This window comes from Diabrotica virgifera, chromosome 4 (genome assembly GCF_917563875.1).
Source record: "Diabrotica virgifera virgifera chromosome 4, PGI_DIABVI_V3a".
In the NCBI taxonomy this organism is placed as follows: Eukaryota; Metazoa; Arthropoda; class Insecta; order Coleoptera; family Chrysomelidae; genus Diabrotica; species Diabrotica virgifera.
The window spans coordinates 119,706,339-119,726,108 of NC_065446.1; the positions used below are offsets into that span (position 1 = coordinate 119,706,339).

Below are 19,770 nucleotides of genomic sequence, written 5' to 3' on the forward strand. Positions count from 1 at the left end.
ACGATACGTGTCTGACAGGCGCGTTTTGTTTTATCGTCTCGCAGAAAATTTCAAAGATATTCAACGAGTATTATTGGTTATTATGCATTAATATAGACTTGTTATGCTATTGAGTATATCAATAGTACCTTTATTTTGATATTTTATGACCTTCTGTAATTAAAATATTACGACTTGAAAAAATGTTGATACTAGTTTGAACTAATGTACAAATCCAAAAATATGGACATTCGTTGGTGCCTAATTATGGAATAGTATATTAAGTGTAAGTGGGCTCATTATGATTGTGCTGGTCCAGAGTTTCATTCATGGATCTCTGATGTCTGCAAGTGAAATAAGTTACTTCTTTCATTTTTCACAATTTTCTTATTTAAATTTATTTGATCTCAGATGTTTATGTCTATTTTTGTTATTCATATGTTGGTTTATGCCTATATTCCATATATGGGTACATATTACATATTTGGTTACTCATTTGTGATTTTGTTTTTTTGTTCGATTTTTTTTTGTTAATTAAGATATTTAATAGAAGGCTTTTAATTACTACATAAAAATGTATGACTGATGTGTCATAACATTAAATTGTTTTCATTTCTATAAAGGTATTATTTTATATCCCCAAAACAAAATGGTATTCCATAATTGGCGACTTTCCTCTATAGATGTCCATATTATTCAAAAAATTTGGTTTCGGCCTGGAGGGGGATGTGTCAAGAGAAAAATCTTATTTCTCTGGACTATAACTAACAACCATCTAAATACTACAACCTAATGCATCTACTTAAGTTTTGCCGCTTATATCTAAAAATTACTATTTTTGACAGTGTGACTTGAAAACAGAAAATTTAATTACGATTAAATTAGATAAATAACAATTAATTATAATTTTTGAATACATCCTCGAAAAATCTTGTATTGATACTATCAGATAATGGTTTTTTTAAGAGCAGATACTGCAACAATGTTACAGGTACTTCATATAGTTTTGATCACCTTAGTGCTTCCTAAAACATAATATGAATAATACATTGTTACAAAATATATTTTAAGACATTTATTAAACCGTAAGTACATTTTAATGTTTAGCTATATTATATAGGTAATATAATATTCCCATATTTTATTAGTGCGTTGTTATTTATATTATTATAAGTTTGAAGTATGAAGTCACTCTACCCTCTTAAATAAACGATGGGCATGTAAGAATACGAGTACCTATTGGCCTCACTTTTGTTCTTATTTTTAAAGTAGCAAGAACTTGTAGTGTGATATATTTTCCTTTCTTAATCTTCTTCTGATTCTTCTTCTGAGTTTAGACGGTAGAATCATCGTATCTACGGATTCTACCGTCTGCACTTTGCCTGTTCAAATAAAGAAAATGTCGGCTTATAAAAAACCTTACCATGAAATTAATGTAACGTGTTTTGCGAAAATCCTGTGTGATATCCTATTTGTTTTTTGTAATTATACACAATAAAGTTCATTTTGACGACTTATTCAATTTTTACAATTAAAATCTTCAACCAACGTGGAAGTTTTTTATTATAAAAAAAACAAGAACTTTTTCTGGCCATTGAAGATGGAAACACACTTTCTCTTTTTAGTGGTACGTTAAAACTTTGACCATAGCTTTGATGATGGCTTTGTAATCCGTAAGCGCTCAGCTAGGAATTTAAAATAGTTTTACACACTTAAAAAATACAATCCTTATCCATTCTTTCATCTGCCAAAAGTGTGTACAAAAAACGGGTCTAGGACGTTTCATCGCCGCCGTTTCGATGCCGCCAGTTCGATGCCGATGCCGGCCGATTCATCGCCAGTCAATTAATCGCTATCTGATATATTTCCGAATTTTCGACAGTTACAATTATTAGTTATTTTTAGTATTAATTAGGAATTCTAGGAAATGCGAGATATGACGGCGATGAAATGGACTGGCAATGAACCGGCGGCATCGAAACGGCCGGCGATGAAACGGCGGCATCGAAACGTCCCATTCCGACAAAAAACATATCAGTCTTTTCAATTGAATTTTTTTATTAACAATAATGTCCTAGTCTAGATCAACAGAGGAACAAATTGTATGCAACGTTTGTTATACATATAAAGTGATTAGAATAAATCAATACTTTTGAGTTACTAAAGATCAAAAATTTTAATTTTTCGTGACCAAAATGCATATTTTAAAGCGGTTTTCCTATATAAATCTAAAACTACAAGTTTTCACAACAGAGTTATGATGACCAAAATTGACGATAATAAAAAATTGAATAAATTTCTGACTTGAAGGACTAGTATTAACTCAAAGTGAGTTATAGATGGTTGAATGTACATTTTTTCGGCGGGTACTCAAATATAGGTACATATTCAAGTTTAAATATAACGGGAACTCCATGAATTTTATGGCATATACTTGCTAAATACTTTTCAAATTACACATTCAACTAACTGTAACCCACCAATATTCAACTAAGAAATTTATTTGATTTTTATTATCTTTAATTTTGGTAATGATAACTTTTTTAAAAACTTATAGTTTTTGAGTTATTTATGAAAAACCGCCTTAAGACATGCATTTTTTCACGAAAAATTAACATCTTTGATCTTTGATAATTTAAAGACTATTGATTTTTTTCAACAACATATATCAAATTTTGCTTAGAATTGATCTCTCTATCGATTTGTGGGATTTTTTTAATCAAATATTTTCAACTCTGAGAAGGGGAGACATCCACCCCCCAAGGTAAAAGCGAAACTCAGTATGTTACCTTTGTTTCTTGCCGTATCCTGTAACTTCGTCACCAATTTTTAGGAAAATCGACGAAGGTTCAATGAAATCGGAGGTGAAAACCTTCAGTGACTGCACTAAACATAAATAAGTAGAGTTAGAGGTGATTTTATTATAGAAATCTAACGATCTCTTCGCCGATCAAATAACATCAAGTCATCACCCTACTTGGCCTGTAGAGATAATTTTAATAAACAATTTTAACAGTGTACCTTACTCTAACCAGGAAGGAAGAGGCACATACTCATATTAATATAAAACTATCAACATGTCTTAACGTGTTCTATAAAAAGAAAGTGTAGATTAAAAATTTTAAAAATTATAATTTGCGGCAAGCAGATCAAAATTTAATTATTAAACATTTTAATGTGTCTATTGCGTTTAATAAATGAGAAAATCTCGCAGACAATCAAGCATAACAAGAGCATGAAGATATTAATAAAGGAAATTGACGAACAGCAGAAAAGAAATTATCAGACTCAAGGGAAAAAATGGCAAACTAACATCCAATAGACAGGAAGTGCTAGAGATAGTGGAAGACTTCTATAAAACACAATATACAAATAAACTTGACTTAAACCCGACAAACCATACAGAACAAAAAATTATGAATCAAGGTTCAGAGGATATTCCCGAGATAACAACGGCTGAAATCTATCATGCTTTAAAGAAAATGAAAAATAACAAAGCACCAGGAGAGGACGGAGTAGTGGCAGACGCGCTAAAAATCGGAGGCTCTGCTCTCATCAGAGCAATCAAACACCTTTTCAATATATGCTTAGAAAACCAAGTCATACCAGCTGAATGGAATAATTCTATAACGCTCCTCATACATAAGAAAGGAGATAAAATAGACCTCGAAAACTATAGGTCAATTAGTCTTATAAACCACATGTATAAATTGTTTGCTCAAATAATCACTGCCAGTATTGGGAACAAACTGGAGGCATGCCAACCAAAAAAGCAGGCAGGTTTCCGTCCTAGGTATGGTACAAATGACCATCTGACTTGTCTGAAGGTCCTGATCGAAAAAACTGTGGAGTATAACCGGCCGCTAATTCTGGTATTTGTTGTGAAGCGTTTTACATGTCTGCTCAGATGGGGACAGGGATAAGACTAACTACAAGATTACTGGGGGGTCGAAATGCGCTAAAGTAGAAGGACCAGGCACATAAAGCCTCTTTGCGAGACGGCAGCTCAGGTTTTGTTGGTGGCGGGTCGTGGAATCGTTAGGGGGATGGGAGGGTTTAAAGATGACTAACTACCATAACCAAATAAGCAAAGGATACTTACACAGACTAGAGGACTTTTCTACTATTTAAAAAAGAACGCCGTTTGAAATAAATCCTCTGGTTCATTACTGAGTAGTTACTGGACATATTCTGTACCTACAGGTACCAATTGGGGGGACATTTATCTTAGATTCTTCGTTTGGGTCAAACTGGGCTACTATATCATCAATATTGGCTTCTATGCCATATTCCTTTTTTTCTCTACTCTAAAACTTATACAGTTGCATTAGACATCTGGTTAATAACTTTCCAAAGGGTTATACAAAATAAAATAGGTACATTTTCAAAAACATTTATTTTCAAACCTCAAACTTTATTTTTTAAAACAAAATATTTTAAACAGGAAATGAATGACTTCACTACAGAATAAAATATGAACAACTACAAATTTTCTCATACAAAAATTTTCAATATACTTTTAATACAAAAAATCTTCAACTTTACCGGGCAGTGTATGTCAAAATAAGATTTGACCTACATATTTCATTTGTCATTCTACTGTCAAATGTTACTGCCAAAAATTACCATTGTAAAAGCAAAATATTTTTATAAAAAAAATTTAAAATTTTACCAACTTGTAATATCCACTTGGAATTTAATCACTTTTAATTTACAATCAAAATAGTACTGTACCTCTTTTAAAACGACTTGTCACACATGAACAAAGCAAACGAACTTTCCATCCAACAGGTGGGCGTGGCAGGCATTCCATAATACAAAGGGGCTCTGGGAAACTGGAAACTTGAACACATGAACATAAAACAAACATCTCATCGGGACATCAATAGGGGACTCCAATAGGGAACAGGAATTCATTACAGGGCTTTCTCACAATGCCGGCTCATAGAACTGCGTCGTACAACCTATACGGAGTACCCGATTTTCACCGTAAAAATCCAAACCATGGGGTGAAATCCTCCACGAGTACTCTCATCAGGTTACAACCCTTCACACAACTTCACATAGCGACAATACAACACTTATTACCGGCAAAGTAATGGTTTTTGATTAGCCCTACACCGCTGGCTTAACACCAGCGAAAGAGTACCGTGGGACTGAACTTTTCTTCGGCGGTGTACCTAACCTTCACCGATTCTTCTGCGTACTTGTAAGGGAAATTCGCCCTTAATGATGCAACTCTGCAAGTTTGGGACCAGTCCAATAATTTTTTCAAGGGGAAATAAGTACTTTCCCAACATTGCGTAATATTTTGTAATACTCAGAAGCGGGGGCGGTTCAGATTTTTTATGGTAAATTACTTCATAAAATAAATTGGAAAAATAGATATTCTTTTTGGGAATTAGGATATAAAATTAATGTTGGGAGTTTTCTCAAACGCTACAAAGCCTCCACGCAAAAGAGAAAACCGGGATAGGATTATTCAGTTTTCGATAACAAACAGAAAAAAATCCAACATGGACATCTTGGGTGTGACAGGACAACAATACCAAAATATTTAAACAATGGCTAGTGGGGATTAAACAAAACAAAAAATCGATAGGGATTGGGCTAACGTGCCATCAATCGCCAGACTCATTAAAGTCGAGTAGACTTAAATGTTTCTTGACTCTACTAAGAACTCTAGGTGACAAGAGTTTCTGTACCTTGGGAAAGAAAACTAACCTTGGGCCCTGTGTGGACCTCGCTGACATCCACAACAGTAACACAAGTGACATACCAGGACAGGCACAGCCTTGTCACCTCGTTGCCTAACCGCGAGCGGTTTTCAAAAACTAAAAAATATGACAGATAAGCATCTGCCCAAACTCTGCTAACACCTAGCGAGTTTCACGGGACATTTCGGCAACGGTTCTGCAAAAGGAGGATTTAGACACTCCAGTCTAAATACCTCAGTGAGACAAAATCTCACAATTAACTTACCTCAACAACCTATTCAAACAAGACAGAACTAGACAAAGGGGTGTATGACAACAACAACAAAGAGCAAAATCAAGACAAGACTAAACAAGGGGGTGCGTGTGACAACAATGAAAGACCAAAAAGTCTAGTATACTGGGTTCAAACGGGATATCAAACCTTTTAAACAAGACTAAGGGAAATGAACGCAACACATGATATAGGGAACACTACATCATTACGTTTCCAATCAACAGTCCAATCTATGACATAAGAGCCTTTTATGAAAGTTCACAAGACAACTTTCTTATTTTCAAATCACAAACTGGGGAAAGACTTCACTTTTCAAAACAGGGGTAGACTTAGCTTTTCAAAAGTGGGTATGGACCTTACTTTTCCAAAACAGGGGTAGACTTTACTTTTCAAAACTGGGGGATGGACCTTACTTTTCCGAAACTGGGGATAGACTTCATTTTTCAAAACTGGGGGTGGACTTCATTTTTCAAAACTGGGATAAAAGCAACACATAAGGGAAAGACCAAAGGGACATTGGAAAGTATGACAGTTCTGACGAACGACCACTTCCATTTATCGACCGAAAGCAAGCTTCACCTGTACTCAACGCGGCCAGATCCTAACCTCACTAGCCTTGTCACAGCTTCTGCTCTTGGCCTACTTTCAATCAAAAAACAAACGAGAGGTCAACAAACTATTCGCCAAAAAAAATCAAACTCCATCACGGACATGGGCTAACAGGCAATACGGGACAACAGACACTAAAATTTCCAGACAAAACAGGGATAGACAAACAAGCAGGGAACTATAACATTCCGTTAACTTCTAATCATTTTTATTGTTATGCGATTTAAATTTTAATAATGTTCTGTTATTAAATTCTACTTGAAACAATTACTAATAAATATTTCGTCTTTCACTGACGTCATCACAAACCTATAGATTAGCAGACCTGTACGTTTTGTACCTTGTGTACTCCTGGCGGTAAACCCATGAACCGTATTGTGACATGGTCGGCGTAGAACGGAAAATAAGATATCACTTTGGTCGGAGCCTTCAACCGAATAAGTACCTAGTGGCAGATAACCTATCCACGTAAAAGTGGCGAATATTTCATTCTTGTTTCAAGTCATAGTATTATTTTGAAAAGAAATTATCCAAGTTTATTACGTATGTGTTTAGTGGGCTGAAGAAACGAGGTTGGAGGTTCGCAGCAGTGATTTGTGGTTTATCTGGTAAATAATTTTTTTGTTTTTACACGCTACTATAACGCCATATTTGTTTTTTGTCTTATTTGACGTCTTCAAAAAAATTTTACTATTAAATCTTGCAGTGAGCTTATTAATTCAGGCTGGTATCTTTTAAATATTTCATTGTCTGTAATATCCACTAAGAGGGAAAGTATTTTGTCATAAATCTTAAAAAATTACCTCTCTTAATTTGTGGGGTTATGTTACATCACATATTACCCAATTCCAATTTTATATATTATAATCATGAAGTTCTGAAACATAGTAAATTCCGTACATCATATCCACCGATCCTGTTCCGATATTTGGTATTTTCATAAATTTTTACACTACTTTGGCATTATTCCATATCATTTAATAACTATACTATTTTTTATGAAAAGCTATTTCCAAAATAAATATATTCAGCATTTAAATTTTAGACTTACTTGTCTACATATTATCGAGTCAAGGCCATTTTATATGCCAATCTTATGACAAGGTCACCAAACAGTCTAGTGGAAGATTGTTTTTTCCTTTCTAATGAGATAGCTTTTCCTGATTCTTCTTTATTCTAAATAAAAACTTCCTGATTTTTGTTTTTCTTTCTCTGACTTTTCCCTACATTATTACAAGGAAGTAAAACCAGGATTCTATTTGTTTTTAGCCACTGGGGAAAATCTTTTAACTACTCCTACCACCTGAGAAGGACCGCTTTTCGACCAAGTCACCTAGGGGACAAGTACTAGAGGAACATGTAATTTTTGTTCTTCATTATCCTGCATTTTGGAGAATTGCCGTGTTACGGTTGACTGCGTAGCACCATTCTGTGCTTAAGACTTTACTGAGAAGTAGTAAGGAAAACTTGTGGGGCCAATATCAGGTCAATCGGGTTTGTTTCGGGAACTTTTTATATTTAACACTGCAATAGTTATCTACCTATACCAGTACACTTATACACTTATTTTTTTTATAATATCCAGAACATTTAAGTAATTAACACACACATAATTCAATAGCGCTCCCACACCTGTATGTCTCTTTGTAAAAGAGGATAATTTGGGCCCAAATAACCTTTTCCCATACAGTAGTTCCTTACATTTATTTTTTATTAATATTATTAGACTTGTTTCCCATATTTTTCATATAACTATATATATATTTTAATATTATTAGCTTGTTTCTTGTAATTTAAATTCCCAATCTGTTTGCTTAACTTAAATTCATTTGTTATTAAATTAAATTCAATCCCTAATCCCTATCCCTTCAGGATAGCTATTAGTTTTACATGGTCATTATTAAAAACCACGAGTCAGAAAAAGGATCTTTATCATCCAGGACTGCGTTGGTTCAGTTAGGTGTGGCCTATTCAACTCATTGAGTTATATATATTTGTATGGTTCATCCTAGGTAGGTATTTAATATTGATTTCTTGTAGTATTTAACGTTGCTGTACGTATTACAATCGTACAATTATTTGGTGAAGGTTGTTGTTTAACCTTAGTGTAAGTTGGGGGTACGCTCCATATAAGAGCTACCCCAGTACTAATGTAATTATAGTTGTATACTCATATTCAGATAAGTAGTTAAGTCAAATTGTCATTTTAGAGTTACATAGGTTGTATTTTTTCTAACTCAGAGGTTGTCAATAATCTAGGTAGTTATATTTTAATAAATATTTATTTGTTTTTATATCAATTATTTTTTTTTCCCATTTTTGAATTTAATAATTTAATATATTGAATAATTTACAGCAGTGTAAGATACCTGGGAGTTCGGTCCATCCCTACTTCTGGCGCCCGCAATTTAGTCTATTTATCTCTTATATTTTTCTATTTTTATTATATTAATATTTATTCTATCTATTTTATAAGCCTCTCTTTTTATATTCATATTTCTGGTTCTAGTCATCATCCCTCTTTAGTTTAAGCTACTGTTCTTCGACAGGCATGCAAACGAGCCGTACCCATCCTTGAGTGTCAAGTCGTTCTCTTGCATTTCTTGCTAGCCAATTCTATTTAGTTTGCCTCTGTCTCCCCATACTTCTATTATCAGTTCCTCACCCACTCACTCATTTCACCTTAGCATTCTAGTTCTACAAATACTACTGCAAAGTAGTTTTTTGTTACAGAACAACAGACTCAATGACTTCTAGACAAAACACAGGGGCTTACAAACACAAGCAATATTGAAACTTGGTTCCTATATGAGCTTACACGGGATAAGACAGTTCTTGCCTGACTGCTAATAAGAGTGTTCCCAGACAACTGAACAACACTTCCTTCGTCACTAGTATTACACTTGTGATCTATCAGATAAAGAAGACATATATCAATCACGGGGGGAACTTCTACTACTTCACTTCACAGGGGGGAGACTTCAGCTAATACTTCACTTCACGGGCTCTTTTCAACTAACCTCTGGCATCCTTTTGACACCTACAAAGATAGATCAATCGAAAAACAAGGGGCAACACAGACAAACGGGGGGCTTCTTCACGGGCTAACTTCTACACTTCTTCAGGGGATCATCAAGACAGTTATTTCAAAACAGTGTCGACAGAGAACGCCATCTTTAAATCTAACAATGACAGCTTTTCTCCTGGCAGCTTGAAAAAACAAGGGGCTTACTTCTTCAGGGGTAACTTCTTCAGGGGATGACCTCTTCAGGGGGATGACTTCTCCAACTAACCTGTAGCATGACATACACCAACAGAGATAGGCTTCGCTGGAAAAACAAGGGACTAACCCACACATAGGGCTTACAATACCGAGCCAAAATCTCAATACCGGTATTTGGTATTTAAAATTTCAAATACCGGGATCCCGGTATTAAAACCGGTATTATGAATAAAAAATATATTTACGCGTTATATTTATACTATCCTCAGTTGTTATATCGACTTGTTATTAAATAATATATGAAACCTATTAAATTTTGTTTTGAAATGAGTAGATGTTGTTTATAACATTCCTAGAGAGTAGGAATAGATAGATACAAAAAATGTGCAAATAGAAAAACTATATATTTGGTTCTAGGATAAATTTTGCATATAATAGGATAGTATTTTTACTCATGAAATTTGCTATTTGTAAATTAATTTAACTTTAAAATATACTAATACAAAGATTAACTTACTGTGACAATAGTTATTTTCCTAACAAGTGCAGAAAGTCATTCTTTTCCGCACGCGACTGCAGTTTGCCGAACGACGCGCGAAGCGGTAGTTCGGCAAGCAGTCGAGTGCGGAAAAGAGACTTTCTGCAAGAGTTAGGAACAATATTTTTTCTAAGAGTCTTTAACAAATTACCAAATCTTAATCAATTAATTTAATTAATATGAAAATACATACACAAATTAATTCTTTGACAAGGTTGTCAAAACCAAACTTTCAATATAATTAACATGACGAGGATCTTGGTTTCCATGACGATGACTCAAAACGACTGTTATTGTCTACCGATTTGACTTTCGAATATTATGTCAAAATAATTTTATTTCATCGAATTGTCGCGTTAATTTCATTAAAACAGGAACACAATAAGATATATTTGAAATAAATTAGTAAATAATATCTAAATATTAGTTTATTACATGTATTATAATTACTTTAAGGCCATATTAACATATCTAAATTAACACGCGTGCGGAAAAGTAAAAACCGCGTGCAGAAAAGTAACACGCGTGCGGAAAAGTGAAACTTTCTAAACTAAAATGCGTGCGCGAAAGTAGACATTTTTGCACGCTCGTAGAAAAATATTTTATATGGATTACTCTGTATTTAGACCGCCCTAATAGCACAAGGACGTCCAATGGACGTCCATTGGACGTCCTTCACGGACTTTAGGGACGTCCTTTGGACGTCCGTTTTCGTCCGAGGAACGTCCTTTATACGTCCTATTTTGGTCCAAATGTCGCGCTACCGAACGTCCATTGGACGTCCATCTAAGGTCCGAGGGGACGTATATTGGAACTTAATCGGACGCAAATTGGACCTTAATCGGACGTCCTAGGGGACGTAAATTGGACCTTAATCGGACGTAAATTGGACCTTAATCGGACATAAATTGGACCTTAATCGGACATAAATTGGACCTTAATAGGACGTAAATTTGACCTTAATCGGACGTAAATTGGACCTTAACCGGACGTAAATTGGACCTTAATCGGACGTAAATTGGACCTTAATCGGACGTAAATTGGACTTTAATCGGACGTAAATGGGACCTTAAGCGGACGTAAATTGTACCTTAATCGGACGTAAATTGGACCTTAATCGGACGTCCTAGGGGACGTGAATTGGACCTTAATCGGACGTCCTAGGGGACGTGAATTGGACCTTAACAGGACGTCCAATTTTGGTCCAAAGGCCAAGTTGTTAAACGTCCAATGGAGGTCCACCTAACGTCGGAGGGGACGTTCGGTGGACGTCATTTGGGCATTCATAGGATGTCCCAGTTTGGTCCAATGTCTTGCTGCTGAACATCCATCTAACGTCCTGGAAGGTCATTCGGTGGACGTCTAGCGACGATATTTAGACCTGTGGAGAATGTATTGTGGGAAATAAAAAATATATTTTTTAAGGAACTTATATTTCATCTTATATCAAATTACAATTATTGGATATTACAGTATTTACATTAAATTACAATACACTTCTCCAAGAAATTAACGCACCACCTTAAATATGGGGTATATTTGATGTCTCGTATTTCCTAAACCTGTTGTCCCATCTAAGTGATGTTTTTATAATATTATAGCCTAGGCTATAGGTTACCTCCTTAAGCTTGTCATGCTGTAATATATGTATATTATATCATATCGCTCTCTATAGTAATGTGATATAATATATATTACAGTATAGCTCCCTGTGCATGACAAGCATAAGGAGGTAACATATTCTAGGGCCTAGGCTAGAATATTATAAAAAAAATCACTTAGATGCAACAACAGGTTTAGGAAATTCGAGACATCAAAAATGCCCAATTTTTAAGGTGGTGCGTAATGGGCTGTATATACAGGGTGTAACAAAAATACAGGTCATAAATTAAATCACATTATTCTGGGACCAAAAATAGTTCAAATGAACCTAACTTACCTTGTACAAATATGCACATAAAAAGTTACAGCCCTTTGAAATTACAAAATGAAAATGGATTTTTTCGATTATATCGAAAACTATTAGCGATTTTTTATTGAAAATGGACATGTGACATTATTATGGCAGGAATATCTTAAAGAAAAATTATGGTGAAATTTGTGCACCCCATAAAAATTTTATGGGGGTTTTGTTCCTTTAAACCCCCCAAATGTTGTATGTTCCAATTAAACTATTACTGAGGTACCATTAGTTAAACAGAGTGTTTTCAAAACTTTTTTGCCTCTTTGTATTTTTTCGATAAGGCACGTTTTATCGAGTCTGGCTTCTTTTTTAATATGGTTCAAAATATACCTAAAAATGTAAAGCATAAATAAGTTTGCATATTATTACCAAGTCTCCATAATCGTACTTAACCATATACAAATATGTGGTGGATTTGACAAATATTCACAATATTTCGATAAAAATTGACTTTTCGAAAAAGCAATAAGAGGCAAAAAAGTTTTTAAAACGTTGTTTAAATGGTAGGTACTACAATAATAATTAAATTGAAACGTGCACAAAAGCACATTGTTTTCGATACATTGGAAAAAATCACTTTTCATTTTGTAACTTCAAATGAGTGATAAAGGCACAGAGACTTAGATCACGAGGTCACATTGAAAGGATGCCAAAAACGAGGACTCCGAAAAGGGTACTAAACTACACTATAGCTTCAAGAAAGAGAAGAGGAAGACCGGAAAATAGATGGAAGCAAGAGGTCGAAAAAGATTTGGAAAGAATGGTGTTACAGGGTCAGAAAAGAAAAATGAATAAGAGGAAGGAATGGAGAAAAATCACATATCAAGCCAGGGAAGATCTCAGTACATAAAGAAACGTGAAAATGAAGAAAAAACAAACTTTTCAAGCCATGGGCCTCTAAGGCCCTTGGTGCTATTAATATATAACTTCAAAGGGCTGTAACTTTTCTTTTGTGCACATTTGTACTAAGGTAAGTTAGGTCCAATCAAACTATTTTTGGTCCCAGGATATGTGATTAAATTTATGACCTGTATTTTTGTTACACCCTGTATATATATAAAGGTTATATTTGGTTCTTGGGACATCAAAGTATATTTTTTAGACATTCCCTGGATATAGTCACTGATGTGACATACCTCCGATTTGTTTTTTCATGAGTTTTGTAAGAGAGACTAAAAACTTTTTTATGGTTACCTCCTGTTTTCATATATTTTTTGACATGTTTTGTAGTAAATTCAACTATCTATTTACTACAAGACATGTCAAAATTTACATGTGAAAGCAGGAGATGATCCAAAAAATGGTTTTTCGTCTCCTACAAAATTCATGAAAAATCAGATAGGAGAATTTGTACATTACAATTCTCTGATGTTTGGGAAAAAGGGCTTAAGTCAGAAATGCACATCGATAATGTTTTGATGATTTCTGGACCAGAAAAATCGGCTCTTTTTATTGGTACATACAGTTTACGTCTACAACAGTTTTTTGCTGGTCCAGAAATCATCAAAACATTAGCAATGTGCAATTCTGACTTACGCCCTTTTTGCCAAACATAAAAAAAGCAATCTGGTCATAACTGACCAATGAGCAATTTTAATTTAACCTAAATTACTAATGTTTCTTAAAATGAAGAGCTTACCCGATAGCGTCTCTTATCTAATCTAACAAGATCGTGCACTATTCTAACATACACAGCCACATCACGCACTATGCTCTGCTTTTCACTATCACCTATCACTCAAACTAGTTCAAAAGGCTTTGTCCTCTTCAATCTTCTAGTTTGCCCAGTAGTATCGAGGAGGATTTCCTCAATATTCTTGTACTTATTTAAGTTGTTTGTCGGGATTCCTGCTATCTTCTTGATGATTATATCCAGGTTCCATTCCTAGGTATTAATATTTGTTTATAAAGTAATAACTTATTATGCATGGACAATGTTGTTTCTTCCAATTAGCCAATACACTTTTTATATCTTTATTTTGGTTATATCTGGTTTTTTGTAGACCACTTTCAGCTGATTCTAAAAAAAATTAAAATGAACGGTAATTTTTCTATTCTTTACAATTAAAAATCAAAATATTTACAGGTAATACATGCATAAATGATTCGTTTCATAAAGAAAATTGAAAACGGATTTTATAATACTTACATAATTGTTAATGTTGCATAAATGTTGCATAATTGTTGCATAAGAGATCCAGCCATAGCCAAAACTAGCATACTAAACAGTACAGTTGAGTACAGCAAAAAAAAGCCACTAATTTCCATTTTTCACCCCCTTATCGATGCATTTTTTTCCAATCAAAATTTTTACTAAATTTTTAGGTTATCTTATGATGAAAATGAAATAATTGATGACTTGATGACCAATGACCACGCGACGCTACATAGATACTCGCGCGGCAAATTTGAAAATGAACGCAAATTGAATAGTAAATGGCCTCTCTTTAGAGTATGGAAAATTTTACCCCTCCAGGAGGACATTGTACTCTTTTCATAGAATATCTTGTGGTAACTTTCCAGCCATAATTTAATCAGATGTTCACGGAATAGAACTTTGATAGTAGAATTCCTGGAATGTTTTGTTGTTAGGGGAAACTTTTATTTTATTTATTCTTGAATATTTCCTGTTGTTAAACATTGTAACCAATAATTTACAAATAAGATTTTCATTACATTACATGAAATCAAAACATGTTTTGGATATTAAACTATATAGTTTTATAATTGTAATAATTTAATATACAATTTTGAATTAAGATTTAATCTTTCGATCTAATCGATTTAAACTACAGTAAAACTTGTGTTACCGGCCCCCTGCCAACACCGGCCACCTGTACTAACGGCCAGTTTAAAAATTCCCCACACTAATTACAGTAAAACCTGTCAGTAACGGCCGCTAAAAATGAAAAAGCTATTGGCCGATATAGAAAGGTGACCGGTATTGCCAGTTTTTGTAGTCTAGATATAATTGGTTTGGGGAATTTTTAAACTGGCCGTTAGTACAGGTGGCCAGTAACACAGGTTGTACTGTATATCTAGGCTACAAAAACTGGCAATAACGACCACTTTTCTATATCGGCCAATAGTTCTTTCATTTTAGTGGCCGTTAGTGACAGGTTTGACTGTATTTCATTAACGTAAAGTTAACGCAAGTTAATATTTTATTGAATTATTTTGCTATTTGATCTCGTAATTGGTATAATGTGTCCAATATAAGCGTTCATAAAACGTCCGTATTTCGTCCAGTATGGACGTCCAAAGTCGGACGTCCAAAGGACGTCCATATTTATTCCGTCCGAAGGACGTCCATATTTATTCCTTCCGAAGGACGTCCAACATGGGACGTCCGTTTATAGTCCATGGACGTTAGGACCAAAAATGGACCTATTTTGGACGTCCAAATGACGTCGTGTGCTATTAGGGAATTGTCCGTATTTCGTCCAGTATATATACGTCCATATTTGTTCCATCCGAAGGACGTCCAACGTCGGACGTCCATTTTTATTCCGTCCGAAGAATGTCCAACGTCGGACGTCCAAAGGACGTCCATATTTATTCCTTCCGAAGGACGTCCAACGTCGGACGTCCATATTTATTCCTTCCGAAGGACGTCCAAAGGACGTCCATTTTTATTCCGTCCGAAGGACGTCCAACGTCGGACGTCCAAAGGACGTCCATATTTATTCCTTCCGAAGGACGTCCAACGTCGGACGTCCAATGGACGTCCATTTTTATTCCGTCCGAAGGACGTCCAACGTCGGACGTCCAAAGGACGTCCATATTTATTCCTTCCGAAGGACGTCCAACATGGGACGTCCAAAGGACGTCCATTTATAGTCCATGGACGTTAGGAGCAAAAATGGACCTATTTTGGACGTCCATTGGACGTCGTGTGCTATTAGGGCGCTATATATTTTCAATTATTATTCTTAATTCAGAAAATAAGTGAGCCTAATTTATACACCACAATACACAAAAAATGAAAAATAGATCTGAAAATGTAAAAACAATTCTGATTAATAAATCTTTCGGCTTATTTATAAAATAAAGTAGTCCAATTTTAAATATTTAAGAATTTTTGAACTCAATTTTAAGAACTCATTTTATATATTTGTATACGCGAGATTTAATAATTTGGTTGTAGAAGCTGATATGTATCACCGTTCGCCTTAAATTAACGACATTCACGCTTTTAGAAAGCGATATACTTGACTTGTATGTATAATGAATGTGTTTAATAAATATTTTTTACAATGATATTTTTGATATTGGTAGTTTATCTTCAAAAATAATTTCTTGTAATAGCAAAAAATATCTTAGAAAAAAGTTTATTGTGCATCAATTCCATTTTTATAAATTAAGCTAATACCGAAATACCGGTATTTTTATTATAAATACCGGTATCGAATACCGGAAAATATCGTCCGGGATCCCGGTATTCGGGATCCCGGAATCCCGGTATTGTAAGCCCTACTCACACAGACAGTACGGGACTAAGCTCATACACGGACCATACCAACATCACACATCTACTCAAACAACCAAATCAATAAATCACAAAAAACGATAATTCTGTAAAAAACTGTTGGTCTATAAAAATACATGCAAAAAATACAACATACTGTTATAGTCTATAGGTGGATTCAATATTCAAAAAATTTAACGTTACTTTTAACAAAATTTTCAAAAAAAAAATTACGTTACTTTTTACTCAACTGTTTGTCTATATATTCCATCAATATTGTCAAAATATTTCAAATCAATGCTTTCACCATGGGTACAATATCAATACAATACAGTTAGTACGCTACAATATTTAACATACAATTCTGTTATACGATACATACAATACCAGTATACTACAGTTTACTTATGGGGATACAATGTAAATACACTATGATGAATGAAATGGTACATGTTTATACAATCAACAGCATGACCAAATCAACACCACAATACTATGTGTAGATACTTACACCTCTTTGGAAAAACTATTAACATTCAGCAATAAAAACTACAAAAATGGGCTCTTTTGTGGGAACTAACAGACTGAAACAGTTTCGGGGCACTAAAAGACTTGGAACAGTTTCTGGGGACAAGACAAGAGGAATCTGGGCTAAACTACTTGGGAAGACTGGTGCGATAGTTACTCGGGGTCAAACTTCAGGGTCAACGTTACACTTGTAACACTAAGTGGGGGTGGCTAAATATACAAGCTAAACATGTAACAGTGGACATACTAAACAGAACAAAAGTCGAGCTTCCATGTTGTCGGAAACACTTGTAGTACAAACGGAGACCAGGCTGCCCAAGGGTACGGGCTGCCCCAACAGTTGTAGTACAAATGAGCCCGAAAGGAGGCTAAAAGGACATGGCAGTGGGCACCAGTTGATGCATAAAACTGGAGACAGAAGGAGGCCAAAAAATGAATCGGGCCTCACAAGTTAGGCACCAGTTGATGCGTCTTCAACTGGAGCCGGAAGCAGGCTAAAAAATGAGTTAAGCCCCACGTTGGGCGGCAGTTGAAGCGTTTTACATGTCTGCTCAGATGGGGACAGGGATAAGACTAACTATAAGATTACTGGGGGGTCGAAATGGGCTAACGTAGAAGGAGCAGGCACATAAAGCCTCCTTGCGAGACGGCAGCTCAGGTTTTGTTGGTGGCGGGTCGTGGAATCGTTAGGGGGATGGGAGGGTTTAAAGATGACTAACTACCATAACCAAATAAGCAAAGGATACTTACTCAGACTAGAGGACATTTCTACTATTTAAAAAAGGACGCCGTTTGAGATAAATCCTCTGGTTCATTACTGAGTACTTACTGGACATATTCTGTACTTACAGGTACCAATTGGGGGACATTCATCTTAGATTCCTCGTCTGGTTCAAACTGGGCTACTATATCATCAATATTGGCGTCTATGCCATATTCCTTTTTTCTCTACTCTAAAACTTATACAGTTGAATTAGACATCTGGTTAATAACTTTCCAAAGGGTTATACAAAATAAAATAGGTACATTTTCAAAAACATTTATTTTCAAACCTCAAACTTTATTTTTTAAAACAAAAATTTTTAAACAGGAAATGAATGACTTTACTACAGGATAAAATATGAACAACTACAAATTTTCTCATACAAAAATTTTCAATATACTTTTCAATACAAAAAAATCTTCAACTTTACCGGGCAGTGTATGTTAAAATAAGACTTGACCTACATATTTCATTTGTCATTGTACTGTCAAATGTCACTGCCAAAAATTACCATTGTGAAAGCAAAATATTTTTATAAAAAAAAATTAAAATTTTACCGACTTGTAATATCCACTTGGAATTTAATCACTTTTAATTTACAATCAAAATAGTACTGTACCTCTTTTAAAACGACTTGTCACACATGAACAAAGCAAACGAACTTTCCATCTAACAGGTGGGCGTGGCAGGCATTCCATAATACAAAGGGGCCCTGGGAAACTGGAAACTTGAACACAGGAACATAAAACAAACATATCATCGGGACATCAATAGGGGACTCTAATAGGGAACAGTAATTCATTACAGGGCTTTCTCACAATGCCGGCTCATAGAACTGCGTCGTACAACATATACGGAGTACCCTATTTTCACCGTAAAAATCCAAACCATGGGGTGAAATCCTCCACGAGTACTCTCAACAGGTTATAACCCTTCACACAACTTCACATAGCGACAATACAGCACTGATTACCGGCAAAGTAATGGTTTTCGATGAGCCCCACACCGCTGGCTTAACACACCAGCGAAAGGGTACCGTGGGACTGGTGGGACTGAACTTTTCTTCGGCGGGGTACCTAACATTCACCGATTCTTCTGCGTAGTTTTAAGCGAAATTCGCCCTTAATGATGCAACTCTGCAAGTTTGGGACGAGTCCAATAATTTTTTTAAGGAAAAATTAGTACTTTATAATTAATGTTGGAGTTTTTTCAAACGCTACAGTTGAAAAAAGCCTTTGACACTATCGAAATGGTAGTAGCCATCTTAAGAGCTTTGAGAGATTGTAGAATCGACTACCGATATTCCAACATTATTCAACATGTATATGCAAATGCCACAACAGCAATAAACCTCTATACCCAAACTTAAAAAATAAAACTAAAAAGGGGAGTTAGACAAGGAGACAACATGTAACCAAAACTATTCAATGCCGTAATGCAGCATGCATTCCAGATGTTAGAATGGGAAAACAGAGGTTTGAATGTCGATGGCGAAAGGCTGAACCACCTACGATTTGCAGATGATATAGTTCTAATAACCGACGATTAAAGGAAGCCCACGAAATGCTGCAAGAACTACAACGAGTTTCTCAAAAAGTAGGGTTGGAAATAAACTTTGGGAAAACTAAAATGATGGCCAATTTAGTGACTAGCGGACCATTGCAACTGGAGGACTGCCATATCGAAACAGTTGACAAATACATCTATC

The 19,770-nt window shown here is 35.0% G+C and overlaps 1 protein-coding gene across 1 annotated transcript in view; it reads left to right on the top strand.

The window, feature by feature from the left end:
- The first annotated feature begins 939 nt into the window (after positions 1-939).
- Positions 940-19,770, top strand: part of LOC114331364 (proton-coupled folate transporter) — a 147,543-nt gene continuing 128,712 nt past the window's right edge. The window contains exon 1 of the mRNA XM_050649590.1: positions 940-1,064. The gene's annotated coding sequence lies outside the window, so the exon portion shown is untranslated. The remainder of the gene's footprint in view (positions 1,065-19,770) is intronic.